Source organism: Ambystoma mexicanum, chromosome 3p, assembly GCF_040938575.1.
Source record: "Ambystoma mexicanum isolate Mex_15411 chromosome 3p, UKY_AmexF1_1, whole genome shotgun sequence".
NCBI lineage: Eukaryota > Metazoa > Chordata > Amphibia > Caudata > Ambystomatidae > Ambystoma > Ambystoma mexicanum.
Window position 1 is genome coordinate 914,713,952 of NC_090925.1, and position 15,867 is coordinate 914,729,818.

A 15,867-nucleotide genomic window follows, 5' to 3' on the forward strand; every position below is an offset into this window, starting at 1 on the left:
CTACAGGAAGCCAATTTACATGCTGCACAAATAGCTACTCCTGTTGGGTATAAAATCCTGCACCGGGACCATGTGGGTCAGAGAGAAGGGGTGTGGCAATAATATTTCGAGTTCATCTTAATATCTTCTTATCCTATGGATTCCTGTGAAGCTATGCTGGTGGTGAAAAAGACATTAAACCCCACGACCACACTTAGAGACCTATTTACGATTTTACATGAGATAAAGGGCACAGCTAATGAATCCTGTGTTGTCTCCGACAACTCTTGGTGTCAGGAAGTGCATGATGGGTTTGCCCAGAAAATCAACCAGCATCGAGCACATACTGCAGATTGCATTAATAAGATATCATATTTTGAAACTATGACTATTATTCCTAGTGTGGAACCAATTAATTACATCTGCTCATTTTCTTTTCTACAAGTTTCAGGTAATGATGTCTTGTAAATAGTGCACAAGATGAAACCCACTCCCTGTTAGGGAGATGTTCTTCCCGCCTCATTTTCCAAAAGGTTTCTACCATCCGTTGTACCATGGGTTACAGCCTTTATTAATTGGTCCTTTCAGGAAGGTTTTGATCCAGAATGTATCAAAGAAGTTTGGATATCTCCCTTGCGAAACAGGACAACCTTGATTCTAATGACCCTGCTAATTACAGACCTATAACGAATGTCCCTTATCTGTTGAAGGTCATCGATAAGGTGACCTGCAATCAGTAGCAGAGCTTTGTTGAACAAGAGGGAAGCCTGCTAAGGCACAATCAGTCTCTCAAAACAAGCATGGCACAAACACTGCACTTCTCGATTGGAAGTCTAATATTGCCCAAATTGTAGAAAAGGGCGGCATAGCACTATTGTTGTTGCTCGACTTGTCCACCGCATTTGATTTGGTGAACCATGAGATGTTGGCGGACAAGTTGATTAATATAGGCAACTGTTTGAGTCTAGCAGTAAACTGGTATAGCTCTTTCCTTGGTCCAAGGAAGGCAAGAGTGGATAAGGATGATCACCACTGTTGTACAATGTCTATTTCAGACCATTGTGCAATCTCTTGGATGGCCTGGGTGTAAAGTTTGCAAATTATGCGGACGACACCCAGATCATCCTGGAGTTATCAGGGTCATATACTGAAGATCTAGCAAGGGTATTTGAGGTATTTGGTGCTATCAAAACATGGATGGCTAGCAACTCACTTGCTCTAAATGATAAAAAGACAGAAATCCTGATCATAGGTACCGACACCAAACCGACAAAACTTGATCCCCAATACAGTGCATTTATGATTGACGGTAACCTGATTTGGGTTTCGGAACATGTGAAAACCTTGGGGGTTTACTTAGACCCACAATTAACCGTCAAACAGCATGTTTCATATGTGAGCTCCTCTTGCGCTTATATGATGCATCTACTCTGGCAGATTCACCCTTACCTAACAGAAAAAAAAACAGAGCATTAATTGCAACAGCCACGATAAATACAAAATTAGAGTAATGTAATAAACTTTAAGTATCAAAAAACTTCAAGTAAGTCAGAACGAGGTGACCCGCGCAATTTGGGGTCTGGAATGAAGGGCGCACATCTCCCGGGCAGGCCGAAAGCTGCACTGGCTCCCCGTTAAACTGAGAATTCATTTTAAAGCTTGTAGCATGGTATATAAATGCCTGGCTGGTGATGTACCATCTTATCTCTGCTCACGAATCAGGAGAGCACCTATTAGGCACACCTTGCGTTCAAATAAGGAAGACCTTCTGACCCAGCCACACTATCTCCTAACAAGGTATGGAGGATCCAGCTTTGATTCTTGGGCTCCTATCACATGGAACACTCTGTTGCGATCACTTAGACTGGTTCTCTCAATTGCACAGTTTAAGAAGGGTCTGAAGACATATCTGTTCGATAAGGGAGATGTTTGAGAATCTTGGAGAACAGTCTTTATTTTTCTCTTTGATTGTTTTTTGACATAAGTCTTGTGAGCGCCCTGAGGCCTGTGGGCGTGCTGGCGCGATATCAAAATCTATAAAATAGAATAGAGTGGAGGTTTATAAGGCAACATCACACGCAGCAGAAACCTATGTCGCAGAATTGTGGGGTCATATAGCAGCAGATGGTTTGGGACTAGCCAAAAGAAAATGTATAAAGAAATTGCTAGCAATCACAACCTCTGTACCCGCTATCCCTGCATATTGTGAAGTAGCCGTATGTCCCATGAGGTAATAATGAAACCTGTTTCAGTACACCCACCAAAGTAACCTTAAATAAAAAAGTATTTTGGTCAATTGACTGTGATCTATCAGGAAGTAACTGGAAATGGGTGAAATTAATAAAAATCCTGCTATCAGTTTTAGATCTCATCCTTCTATGGAATTAGCCCGACACAATGGATGGAAAAGTTAAAGAAGCAGGAACTATCAGCCTCAGAGATGGCAGCTTAGGTGCTGAGCTCCTGTGCCTGCTGAATACTTATCCTAATGATTATGGCAGAGATTCCAGAACCTGTTGGCACTGTACAGCCTGCTAAGAGGCAGAAGGGTGAGGAGGAGAAGAGAGATGATAAGATTTTGGATCTGCTTACAAAATTGACATTGGATGTTACAGACATCAAATCAAGGCTGATAAAGGCAGAGGAGAAGTTTATGGACCTTACTGTCAAGTTGACTGCTGTTAAAGATCATCTTAATCTGATGGATGACAAGACACTGCGTTTGGCTGATCAGGTGAGGCAGTTGGAGATTAATAATGAGAAGCTATTAATCCAACTGTCTGAGCAGGAAAATTTCTCAAGGAGAAATAACATCAGGATTGCAGGATTTCCTGAAAATGCAGAGAGAGGCAATCCAATCTCCTTTTTGGAAAAGGCTCTGGTCTCCATGCTCCATTTGGATCCTAAAATACCACTGGATATTGAGAGGGCTCATAGGTCCCTTGGTAAGAAACCTGCTTTAGGTCAGCACCCTAGACATTTTATTGTTACATTTTTGAGATTCCCAACAAGAGAAGTGATGCTGAGAAAGTCTCGTGAAATTGGAGACCTGGCATGGGGAGGGAACAAAATGAAGATATTTGCTGACCTCAGTAGAGACGTCATGGAAAAGAGAAAATGTTTTGGAGTGGCAAAAGAAAAGGCACGACTCAAGAAACTGAAATATTATATGATTTATCCAGCAATCTTTCGTGTGGTTGTGGATGGTCAACTACATTCTTTTCCTGATCATAGGAGTGCAGAGGCTTTTTTGACGGATTTGACTGATGTGGATTGTGAGCCTATGGAAGCATCATCTTCAACTCCAAAAACAACAAAAAAGAAGAGATAATTCTTCTCATTTTGGCGTACAAGTCATTTAAAAAAAAAAGAGAGAAGAATAAAAAAGTGTTATTTGCCTTTTGGATTGCTGTTTAATGGTTTGACAGTTATTTAAACCGTTGGAGTTATGTTTTAATTAGCATCTCGAGCCCGGAGACTTCACTTCATGGAATTTGAAAAGGGAACCTTCAATACGTGTTTGATATGTGTTCTTACGCACATCACGTTGCTTCAGGAAGGGTGACGGGCTTGTTTATTTATGTGGCTGAGTCCGTGGAATGCTGCTGCTCACTGTTTGCTGAGTTCGGCGCTGAATATATAAACTTCCCCATTGGATGATTGCAGCGGGGCCGTGTGGAATGCTGCTCACTTTCGTTTTCATTGTTTTCATTGTTGGTGCGTTAGGCGCTGAAGTGCTGAAGTCGTAGTGATGTGACCGAGTACCCGAGCACTGCTCCATGGACCTATCTGAGGTGAGAACTAGCTTTTCTAAATACGTGCTGGAATAACGTATGTAGACATGGCAGCGATGCAGTGATGGAAGACTGATTTTTGACTGATGTGCACGAGCTGAACTAACGTAGGCATTCTTCAGCAATCTTCACGTGGCTGTGTCCTCATTTGATGGCGTATGTGTTCGACTGGGGACCTGACAATGCGAGAACTGCATTTGGGCTTTGGTGAATGCAAAGACTGAGGAATCAGTGGGTGATGTCGCCGGCCCTCTGGAAGGACCCAGTTCCAAAGAAGTGAAAGCCTGATTCCAGCTGAACTTGCAGTGTAGGGATTGTCTTCTCATGAAAAGTCCAGTATGCCAATTCCGACTGCCGCAGAATAAAGCAGTATAACTTATGTGGGAAAGCGGAACCGCAACATGGCCTGTACAACAGACACTCTCTTCCCGTGCATGTGTTCCCTCCTCATCTCTTAGGTCGAGCAGTATCATAATGAGCATGGGATCAGGCATGTTTGCGAAGTGTGCGTGGTGGAATGTGGTGGCCTTTATACTATCTTGTGCGTTCTGACAGAGTGACTCATTTTGGTCGGCAAATCACTTGCTCCCATTTTTACCTCACTTGCTCGACTTTCTGATTGCAGTTAATGTTGATGGGCATTTCTTGGAGCAGATCAATTGCCCAGTTTGCTTACAGGAGTCGCAAAAGATGACTGTGTGGCGGGCGTGTTGGCAGGAGTAGTTTGAGATGCGCATCTGAGGTGTCAGACCTGACCTCCCCAGTGGATCATATGGTCAAAAAGTTTGTAAAGGAAGGTGGCGAGCATCTGAAAAACATGCAGCACCCTGTGTACAGAGAATCCGGCAAGGCATTTAAAAAAAAAAAAAAAAAAAAATGTTCTGCCAAAATGTGCATGTTTAATTGCTCTTTCCTCAATGCTAACATGCTAAAATGAAAGCTCGCTACTGGTATTTTTGTTTGTAGCATTTGTGATCGAGGAGTTGTTTTTGGTGCCTGCATTAAGGTTTTACTATCGCCAGAGACAAGAACTTTCCATTTAGCTGGGTTTTTATTTTCACCATTGTTGGGTACTGCGTTTGGGGGAATATCAGCACGTCTTGAAAGTCCTCCAAACTCTCTCCAGGCCGTCATGATATGTCAGGCAGCTTTGAGATTGAATGGCTTATCTATTATTGTTTGGCTCACTTACATTGCCCTTATGTGTTAGGTGAGGCAAGTTTCAGCACTTCACAATTCCATCTGTTATGGCTGAGTCTGTCCAAAAGAGCCTGTAAGGGTGTGAAATGCATCGAAAGTTGATGGAAATTATCTGTTAGCAATCACCAATTTACTTTTTCTCTTGCTTAGCTTTTCTTTGAGGTTTTATGCTCAGCTAATAGTTTAATTGAGGCAAGGCAAGACAAGGGGGGGTAAGATAACTCTGGTTAAACGCTGCTTTATGTTTCACTTGATCTGCCTTGGACTGACTTATGTGTTCCTACTTTGCCCATGACTGCATGTTATGCAGTGATGTTTGGTGGGCTGGAGTCTCACTAAATCACTATATTGGCATCTAAAGTTGCATTGCTATGATCTGTATTTTACATGGGTACAAAGAAATGCAGTTGTTGGGTGATGTGTTTTTTATGCTGTTTGCCAGGAATTGTGGGGTGGCTGTTAGTGTTGGCCAAAATACTGGAAGTGGCAAAGGTTTGTGGGTACATGCTGTAATTTTTGTATTTATTAATGCTTTTGGACTACTCTGAGTACTTTGGGTCGGGGGTTGGCAACTAGACTCATTTGTTAAGGGTATTTGAGGATGATATTTTAATAGTAAATGTTAGGCATAGGATTCTGAGGGAGATAGTTGGAATAGGTTATGGTTATGTATATAATGGTGTTTTGTTGAAACCCAGGATGTGTTGGGTTTCTTGCAATCAATACTTTTTTGTGTGTGTGTATGTTGTTTTTTGTTTTATCTATGGTGGGGGATGGGGATTATACATATGCTTCTCAACTTTATAGGATGGTTTTGGCATTTATCACAGTGCTCAAATGGAAGATAGTAAATGATTGGGAAACTATGGGTGCATGTGAGGATATAGAGTCAATTAGTGTGCTCCGAAGGGGCTTGTTTCAGTGTGTACTTGGAATGTGAAAGGGTTGAATTGCATGAGAAAGAGAAAGAAGGTGCTGTCTAAACTTTGGCGGGAGAAGATTGATATGGCTGTTTTGCAAGAAACACATCTACTTGATGGTACTCGTGATTCTCTGACTAATTCAAGATATACAAAAGTTTTCTTGAATTGCTACTCCTCCAACTCTCGGGGTGTTGGAATCTTATTGAGGAAGGGGTTGGATGCATGTGTTGAAAAAGTGAGTATGGATGATGAGGGGCGTATAATACTAATTGATCTTAAATATGAGGGTTTGTTGATAACAATTGGATCTATATATGGCCCATGTGCGGGAGGAGGGGACTTTTTTGATTCACTGAAGGCGATGCTTGGTGATATGGGAGGTGAAATGGTTGTTTTGGGGGGGATTTTAATTGTGTGATTGACTTCAAAATGGATAGGTCCTCGACGTGTCAATTTACCGGACAGAAGTCAAGTAGAGATTTTCAAGATTTTTTGGAAGTATATGATTTGGTTGATGCATGGAGAAATTTTCATTGGGGGGAAAAGGAATACTCATTTTTCTCACCAGTACATAATTCTTATTCTAGGCTTGATTACTTATTAGTAACAGATAGGCTAATTGAGAAAGTAAAAGAGGTGTCTATGGGGGAGCGACATATTTCAGACCACTCAATGGTTATGGCTAAGCTGAGGTTATCCGCAAAGAGGCAGGGATCTAGTAGATGGAGGTTGAAACCTTGTGTGTTAAATAATAAAGATGCTACTGATGCATTAATGGGTTTTATACCAAATTTCTTTGAGGTGAATGTTGGCACAGCAGACAATATTGTGGTGTGGGATGCTTTCAAGGCCTCGGTTAGAGGGGAACTGATGAATTGGACTGCGTGAATGCGTAGGACGGGCGAAGCCAGATTGGATGAGCTTGAAAAGGAATTGGGAGATTTGCAAAGAAAATATGCTTTATCAAGAGAGGAGAATATTAGGCTTAGGATTTTAGATGTTAAGGAATTACTGAAAAGTGAGATGAATTCACAAGTTGAGAGGGGTTTGTATTACATGAAGCAAAAATACTCGGAGCAAGGGGATAAGGCAGGGAAGTTATTAGCAAATAGATTGAAGAGTTATTCAGAGAGGGTGTATATTCAAAAAATTGTTGATGAATCTGGAAGTATGGAGATTAAGAAAGATAAACTTGGTGAATGTTTTCGTTCATTTTATGCTAAATTGTATACGGAAGACATTTCTCCGCAAATGGATGATTTTGATAGGTTTTCTGGGGGAATTGTCCTTCCTGTACTTTCTGAAGAAGGTAGATGTTGTATGGAAGCCCCGATTACCATCCTAGAGGTTTTGTCGGTAATTGAGGGAATGAATAAAGGTAAATCTCCGGGGATGGATGGTTTGACGATAGAATTTGATCAAAAATATGGGGAAGTATTGTCACCGGTTTTATGTGAATTATATAACTGTTTTTTGAGGGAAGGGAGGTTATGTGATTCAATGAAGGAGGCAATCATCACGGTGATCCCGAAACTTGGAAAAGATACAACTAGGTGCAGTAATTATCGACCTATCTCCTTGCTTAATGTAGACCTAAAATTCTTTACCAAAATATTGATGGTGAGGCTCAAAAAATATATGGGTGAGTTAGTAGAGCAATCTCAGACAGGATTCATGGAGAGAAGATATGGATATGATAATATTCGAACACTGTTAGATATTTTGAGTTTGCCAGACTCAGAGATAAAGATATTTTGTTGATCTTTTTAGACGCAGAGAAGGCCTTTGATAGGGTGAATTGGGGCTTCCTGAATTATACACTGTTGAAATTAGGTTTTGGTCCTTTCTTTATTAAAGCTATTCAAGCACTTCAGAATGGCAAATCGGCGAAGGTGTGGGTGAATGAGGGGTTTTCTTTTTCATTTCCGTTGTTTAGAGGCACACGCCAGGGTTGCCCTTTGTCGCCACTGTTATTTAATTTGGTATTGGAGCCCTTGTTAACATATATTCGTCAGATGAGGTGTATCTGTGGGTTTGCTGTTGGAGATGTGGAAATCAAAGCTTTGGCTTATGCGGATGATGTTGTGGTCATCTTGGATGATCCTGTTGTAGGGGGTCATGTATTGAAGGATGTCTTTGAGGAAGTGGGTAAACTATCTGGGTATCGGATCAATTGGGATAAAACTGCGGTATTTCCAGTGAGGGCTTTGCATGGATGTGAGCATCTGCTGGGGTGGCATTGTAAATGGGAATATTCTAGTGTGAAATATTTGGGTATCTATATTACTCAAGATTTTAGAAAGCTGGTAAATTATAATGTGGATAAAATTATTGAGGTTCTTAGGCGGGATATTATGAGATGGGGACGTGTCAATCTAACTCTTTGGGGTAAAATTAATGCTATTAAAATGATGTTGCTGCCAAAGGTTCTGTATGTTGTTCAATCTTTGCCCGTGCATTTTACAAAGGGAGCTTGTGCATGTATAGACAGATTATTTCAGGATTTTTTGTGGGGATTTGGGAAGAGGGCCAAGATTCCCCGGTATATTATGGTCCGGAAAGTTAAAGATGGGGGTTTTGGGTACCCGGTGTTGAAAAAGTATGGTAGTGGTTTTTTGTTAAAGAAAGTGTCTGATTACACTGGTGAAGTTCTAAACAAGGTGCCGTGGTGGGTACAAATTGAGATACAACGGTTTTTGCCTTATGATATTAAATGTTTGTTTTCTTTTGGAAAGTTGCCTAAGAAGGTGGAGTGTTTGAAGGCGGTTTTGGCTACTAAAGAAGCTTTGTCGTCATGGATAGTGGGAAATGGACAAGGTCTTTATCTTTATGAAGAGGCTTCCCTTTGGCATAATCCTGGTCTGCAGTTTAATAATAAGGTACTGAATTGGAAAAGTTGGGTTCAGAGGGGTGTTTTGACTATTGGTGATGTGTGGAGTGCTGCAGGGGTAGTACCTTTTGCTAGTTTAGTTGAGAAATTTGGGTTAAGGAACAGGGAATTAAGAAGGTATGATATTTTGGTAACTCTACTATCAGAACGGAGAGACATGTTGGACGCTCTATTTTTGAGGAAACCAGAGAATTTTAATATTTTGGAAATTGGACTCCAAAAAGTGTCTACTTTTATGCAGATTATGCAACCTGATGGACAAGGGTTAGATTCATGGGACAATCTGAGGTTGTCATGGACAGAGGAGTTGGGCAGAGAACTTACGCCAAGAGAATGGGAAAAGATTTGGAGAGTGCCGACAACTGCCAAAGTGGATTTGCAATTATGCTATATACATCAAAGGATATTGGGCAGAATATATTGGACCCCATTACGTATGTGTAAATTGGGATTAGTTGGTGAGGATCGGTGTTGGGGTTGTGGGAAAGAACAAGGTACTTTGATACATATGTTATGGTATTGTGAAAGAGTGGTGAGTTTGTGGAGGGAGGTTATTGATAGGGTCGATCAAATTTGGGACATTGTTTATCCACGCACTCCCTTAGCGGTCATCTTATTATTGTATAGTGGTGAACGGGATGTGAGTTGGGTGATATCGTGTGGGGTAATCAAAGTTTTGTTGGTGGCGGCTAAACAGGTGTTGAGGGTCTGGAAGACACGGAAGAAGCCGATGGTGGAGGACTGGATTTTAGATGTTAGAATTTTATCCAGACTTGAGAAAACGATGTATTGTAAACAAAACAAGGAAACCCTTTATGAGGAAATGTGGGGGAGCTTTATTGACCTTTATGGATGATGCTAGATTAGGTTCTGGAGTGGAGTGCATTGGTCTATTAGCATTAATATATGGGGAGGGGGTTTGTGTTGTCTATGTGGTTGTTTTGTGTGGTCTTACTTGTTTGTTGTCATTTGTTTGATACATCTGGCTTTGTTTTAGGTTAGTCCTAAGTTTCATATGGTGGAATACAGAGTTATGGTTTGGAATTCTGTTTTATTTTGTTTTCCACTGTTATGTATTTTTCAATTCAACGACCTAGGATGTTAATTCTGTTGTTTATTGTAACTTGTTGAAAATGAGAAATAAAGAGTTTAAAAAAAAAGAACCAGGAAAAGCAGCATTCAATAATTGGCACTATCCCATTTCTTTAACTCTGGTGGTCTAGGTGGCAAGACAAGGCAATATTAGATAATAACATCTGTCTGGGGCATTAAGTAACATTTAACTTGGTTGGAGAAAACAGTACATAGAATGCTGCTAACAAGTTTTTCGCTTGGTATACTCAGCGTGTCCACATTTACGTCCAACTGGGGCAGAGAAAATGTTACGTTTTTTCCAACATGTAAAAACTTTACTGAGACATTAGCCCATTTTATGTTTTTATGTCAGTTATATTCGACAGCCAGGGCACAATGGACCAAACCAAGGGTCAATGGTCTTAAATTGCTTGCACTTCCAAAAAGTGTGTAACTCAAAACCAAAATGTCTTATGCTATCTAAATATTTGCACACCGCATTTTTAACAAGAAAGCTGGTTTTAGACAAACAATGTTGAGATTGCTGTTTTATGTTTTTTGCTTTTAGATTCAATATGTAGGTGGTTTCTTATGGATCTATCGATTGAGCCCTGAACCCTGAATACATCTGTATAAAATGCGATAGAGGTTTTTATCTAAATTCCTCTTCATTCTTTAATGTTTTTGAAAATGTACTGATTTATGAATATTTATTACTGAACTCTTGTACTTTGATGGCTTGTAGCCGAAAAAAAGTCTTTGTTGTTTGCTGATCAACATTAACACAGCTGAGTTAAAAAAGTGAGAAATTGCCTTTACTCTTCCTTTGTATTCTCAGTTTTTAAAGAAAAACTTAAAAAGCTGCTTGCAAATTATACTTTGCAGACTGCATTTACAATGGAGTCCTATGACATCTGCACTGCCTTTATCAGGTGATAAAAACAGGTGGATTCCATAGCAATAGTTGAGCTTAGTGCCTCCGTGAAATATCATTAAAATTGTGTATAGAGTTCCCGATCGATAGTGACCCTGTTGTTATGGTCAAGCTGGCTTTCCCATAGGACGAACTATTTTTGGGAAGCTTGTATCTTTGGTGCTGGTTGATGAATCTACACAAATCTTAGCAAAAAAATATAGATCAGACTCTGAATGGTTTTGCAAAGTTTGGTTTAGTTTTGTTAAGGGGGCAAGGTTGTAGGGGGGGACCAAACCTTTTGAAATCTGGATAGACTTGAATGGAAAAAAATGTTTGCTCACTGTAATTGCCCAAACCACTGGACGAATAAGCACCAAACCTAATCGAGGAGCACTGGCCTGCTCCTGAAAGTGTGCTTTTTGAAATTTGGCCTTAATATGGCCAGTAGATTTTTTTTAAATGGGCAAAATGTAGGTTAAAAATAGTGATCTCTTTGTTTGGTCTGTAGACTCACTACCTGAATCTGTGTCCACATGCGCCTCTGACCAATCAGGAAGCTGGGTAACGTTCACAGACATCACATAAAGATGCGGATTGGTTAATTGAAAAACGTGAAGCGTGTCAAAACATTTGAAATGGGCACCATGTTGGAATGGCAAACTGCAGCCATAGTCTGCGAACAATGCAGTGAGAAAATATTAGAAAACGCAATATTACATTTGTCATACAAATGATACAACCTCTGGGGTGATGAGATGTTGAGAGGATGGGGTGGAATATGTGCAGGAAAGGTAAATAATCGTGTGTTTTCAGATGCTCTGGGACATTGCTGCGATGTTCGAAACTTGACCAATGTTCGAGGATATTCATGCACATATGCCGCTACATATTCATTAAAGGGTCTGCAAACACTAGCTTTTGGGTGGCTTATTACTTTGGTACAGTTCAACAATTGAACACACAACTTAACAGAAAGAATATAGAGCCAACTGAATTAATTTTCAAATGTTGGTGTGGTTTCATTAAGGGGGGGACAACGTTGCAGGAGGGTCCCAATATTTTTGAAACCCAGATAGACCTGAATGGGAATAAAATAATGCTTGTGGCTACAGCCCGAACTGCTGGACAGATTTGAACCACACTTGTACGAGGAGCTTTAGCTAGGTCATGAAAGCATGCGTTTGCAAATTTGATTTTAATGTTTCCTGTGTTTTATTTTTTCATAAGTGTCAACATGTAGGTACAATACAATTGTGATATAACTTTGGTGACTGAGGGATGGTCTGTGGCCATGGCCAGTGGACAATCTAAACACTAAATAGACCAAACGACCAAGGGACCGGCTTGAAAAACGTCTCCTTAGGTGTTCTCAAAACGTTTATTGCAAAAAGTCAACAATTACATTTAAGACTATGGGCCATTTTCTAATAGGTGCCTAAGTGTATTTTATGACCCTGTCCAACCAAGTCATCCCTGTCCATTATAAGGGATTCTATTTGCTTCAAATTACAGTAAGTCAAAAGTTAACGACATTTGCAAGTCTCTAGGCACTGAAGTAGAGTAAAAGTGAGCCAGGGTTGGGCACACAGATCAAGCCGTCTTCTGGTATGGTCTGGCTTAATTATGTACTGTCTTTCAGATAGTACAATTTGAAAGTGGTTGGTCTAGTGATCATGTGACAAAATGCCAACTTCTCTGCAGAAGTACAGTGATGAGTAGTGGTTTCTAAACTCCTTCTCAGTCTTGCGCTACTCTTAAATCATCAATGATTACAATCATAAGGGTGAGACAGGTGCATCATGAATGGTATACCTACTTTGCCTCTTAAAGCTAGCATGGGCTGAGGGCAGGTTGTGTTCTTCAAGAAGGTGTGAGCCAGCATGGAAGCATCCAAAACAGCAATAGTGCAGTTACTACCAAAATAAAAGAAATGACAAATTAATGTTCGACAAAAATAAGACGCAAATTAAACTAAACAGCTAGACAAACTATTAAAAACATCCCCTGTAAGGAATACACAGAAAATCCAGACTTCGGGAGAAAGAGCTACTTTGGGTAATAAAGAACAGTGGTCTCTAGGTATATAATCTTGCAGAAAAATCAAACCTGTTAAAGAATATTTCTTTATGGCATAAAATGTAATCTAATGTAACGTAAGTGGTCTTGTATAGCAACCATCTGCTACTATGTGCTTCCTCTACCTTCCACTCTTGCTCTCTTCTCGCTCCTCTTGCATGGAATTCTCTACCCCCAGACATCCAAGAAACAGTTCACATGGATTTGTTCAAAACTAAACTAAAAGCATACCTCCTTACCTCTGAGTTATCCTCTTAACGTACCTCTCATCTGCTTGCTAGCTAACATTTTTCCCTCGCCTCTAACCTGCCTCTGTCACGCACTTCCTCTGCCTCCATTCTAGCACTTCACCTATCATTGTAATGTCCCGAGCACAGCAGGGCGTACCGCCTACCTGCACTTAAAAGTGTCCAATGTGGGCTGTCCTTCATCTACGTATATGCACTTATGTATTGTCCCCAGTAACTATTCCATTTACTCCCCTCCACAACCTGGTCAGAATGTCCCTCGAACTCACTCCATTGTGGGAAGCTCACTGCTTCCTATTAAATCTGATTTCTTATCTATTGCACACTCTGTTGTGATCAAAATAGCATTGTTCCTCCTGTATATAAATACATAAATATGTAAGTAAATACATAAATAAATATACAATAAAATAAATACTATTGGTGGACCTGCATATGGCTCTGTAAGAAAATAGGGGGTGGGGTTCAGTAGTGGGACAGTGGGAGAAGCAGATACAAAACCTGTTTTGTTGATAGTTGCAGAACGGATGGTTCCTGTGTGCCAGTCTGCTCTCTATGGGCTTGACAAAGAAACTTGGGAGTATGTTATTCATAGGGGAGAACCCAAGATCTGACGGATTACCACAATTTGGGTGTGGTTAGCCGTTGATGTGTGAGAGTGAAATAGGGAGAAAGAGGAGAGCTTATTGGTGGTTCAGATTAGTGTTGATGTGCTAATGGCTAGGCCTGTGGTGGCCATCTACGGAGGTAGGAGGGGGGTTGTGTAGTGTAAGGTGCTTGGAGATCTTAGTGTTTAGTTGGTCAGTCAGTGGAAAGGGGAAACTAAGCTTTCAAAGTCAAAACAATCTACACTCCTCTGCCCTGACCATTAGCAGACAGGTGCCATTTTTCTAGCTCACTGTGCCACTTGTTAATCCCCTCTCTCGCTCTCTGTCTCTGTCTCTCTCTCTCTCAAATAGAAACATTGCATTCCATGAGGAACAAAAACAAGCATCTGCAATTTGGCAGTTGAGGGAAAGGGGCAGCCTGGAAACTCTAGACATTTCAATGAGCTAACTGCTAGGGGTTATGAGAGGGAAAACCTTTGCTTCAGAGAGTGTGCTGCAGTCACTAGGACCCATAGAAAAAGGCCAGGGGAACAGAACCACTGACCTTTTGGGATCTTTCAGGAGCTCAATAGCATTGAGCCTGGTTTCAGGGTGCTTTCTTTTGTGTCGAATCAGGTTTGAGGTGTTGAGTTGGGTCGATTGGATTCAGCAAAGCTATGTGAATCAACAAGCAGCAACTGCACTTATCTTGAAGTAGCTTGGAAAGAGCAGGCAGTGTTCAAGTGAAAGTGGTTTGAAGGCTTGACAGGTATTGATTCAGGACTCAACTTCAGCTGTGAGCTTGCTCTAATATGACCAATGGCATGATGTGGTTTGACAAGTGGCAATGGCTCGAGGCTCGAATAAGCTTTGGACATGCAGGCGATTGTGACAGGGACTGTTTTCAGGCCCTGTGAAAAGGGTGAGGGAACCCAGGACAGGGTGTGGGATAGCCCGCCAATAGCCTGACTGGTGCCAGAGTGAAAGCAGGCACCCTCCCACCCATTGTTACCTGAAGGATGTCAGTGGTGGGGCCAAGGGTGACCCAGCCGCAACCGGAGCAGCACTGCCGTGGAGGAACATCAGGGTGGAAAAACAGCAGCGTTAAGCCAGCAACAGTGGGCAGGGAGGCGGCAAGTGAGCCTCCCCGCCAGGGAAGACAGGCATGGACACTGCAGCGGGAGCTGGAGCGAGGAGGAGGGTTTTGCCACGGGCCACGGCAAGCATAGCGTGGGGTTGCATCTCACCATGGGGTGCAACAAAAGCAACAATGCCAGATGCCACCAGGAGAGTGTGAGCTGGAGCCTTTGCAGACACACAAAAATACTAAACCACAAGGGAAATTATATCAGATAAAGACCTCCACAGTGGCCTGAACAACGAAACTAGCCCACCCTGGTTTTTATATTAATTGGAAACAAAGGCCTTCAAGAAGGTCATGATGATCCACTATGCCACCAGGGATATTTGGGGGAAGACTTGGCCTCCAAGAGGTCCTCGGCATAACGAATTTCCCTTGACCTCAATCGTCAAGTTGGAACCAGCCACAGAGCCTAAAGAAGCACTTATGAAGCCTCCCAAGCCATGGCCATGTCACATCCCCTGAACACAGGTAAGCTATTGGATAAGCTAAGTGGGTCAATCCTGGGAGGGGTGGGATATTTAAGAGTATGTGTTTGAATTGTGGTGTGTGGGTTAGTTGGGTGAGGACAGGAGGTGGAGGAGAACGCCAGAGAGACCAGTGAAGGCAAGAGTGAAAGGAATGCAGAGCCTATTGGGGAGAGGGATTCTGTGTAGTGCTTGTGAGGGAAAGTAAGGAGTGTGTGGGACACTGACAGCGTGGGAGGTAGTGGTAGTAGTAGGAAGTAGGAGTTGGGAGCAAAGGTAGTAGTAGTAGTAGGTAGTAGTAGTGGTGCGTCATTTGTATAACGCCTTTACCATTAGTATGGTCACAGCGTGCCGGTAGCAAGAGTAGTAGAGTAGCAGTTAGAGGGGAGGGTATAGTAGTAGTGGTAGTAGAAAAGCTATAGTAGTGAGAGGGAAGTAGCAGAAGGAGGAGTAGTGGTAAGGACAGGGAGGTGATAGTAGTAGCAGAGGAATAGTAGAGACAAGGAGGTAGAGCAGGAGGAAGGAAGGAGGAAAAGATACCAACTGAGGTAGCGGAAGGTTGCGACAGTAGT

The 15,867-nt window shown here is 41.7% G+C and overlaps 1 long non-coding RNA gene across 1 annotated transcript in view; it reads left to right on the plus strand.

Annotated features, from left to right (window-relative positions):
- Positions 1 to 3,549: 3,549 nt before the first annotated feature.
- Positions 3,550 to 15,867, plus strand: part of LOC138579649 (uncharacterized) — a 472,376-nt gene continuing 460,058 nt past the window's right edge. The window contains exon 1 of the long non-coding RNA XR_011304109.1: positions 3,550 to 3,773. This is a non-coding gene — a long non-coding RNA (uncharacterized lncRNA). The remainder of the gene's footprint in view (positions 3,774 to 15,867) is intronic.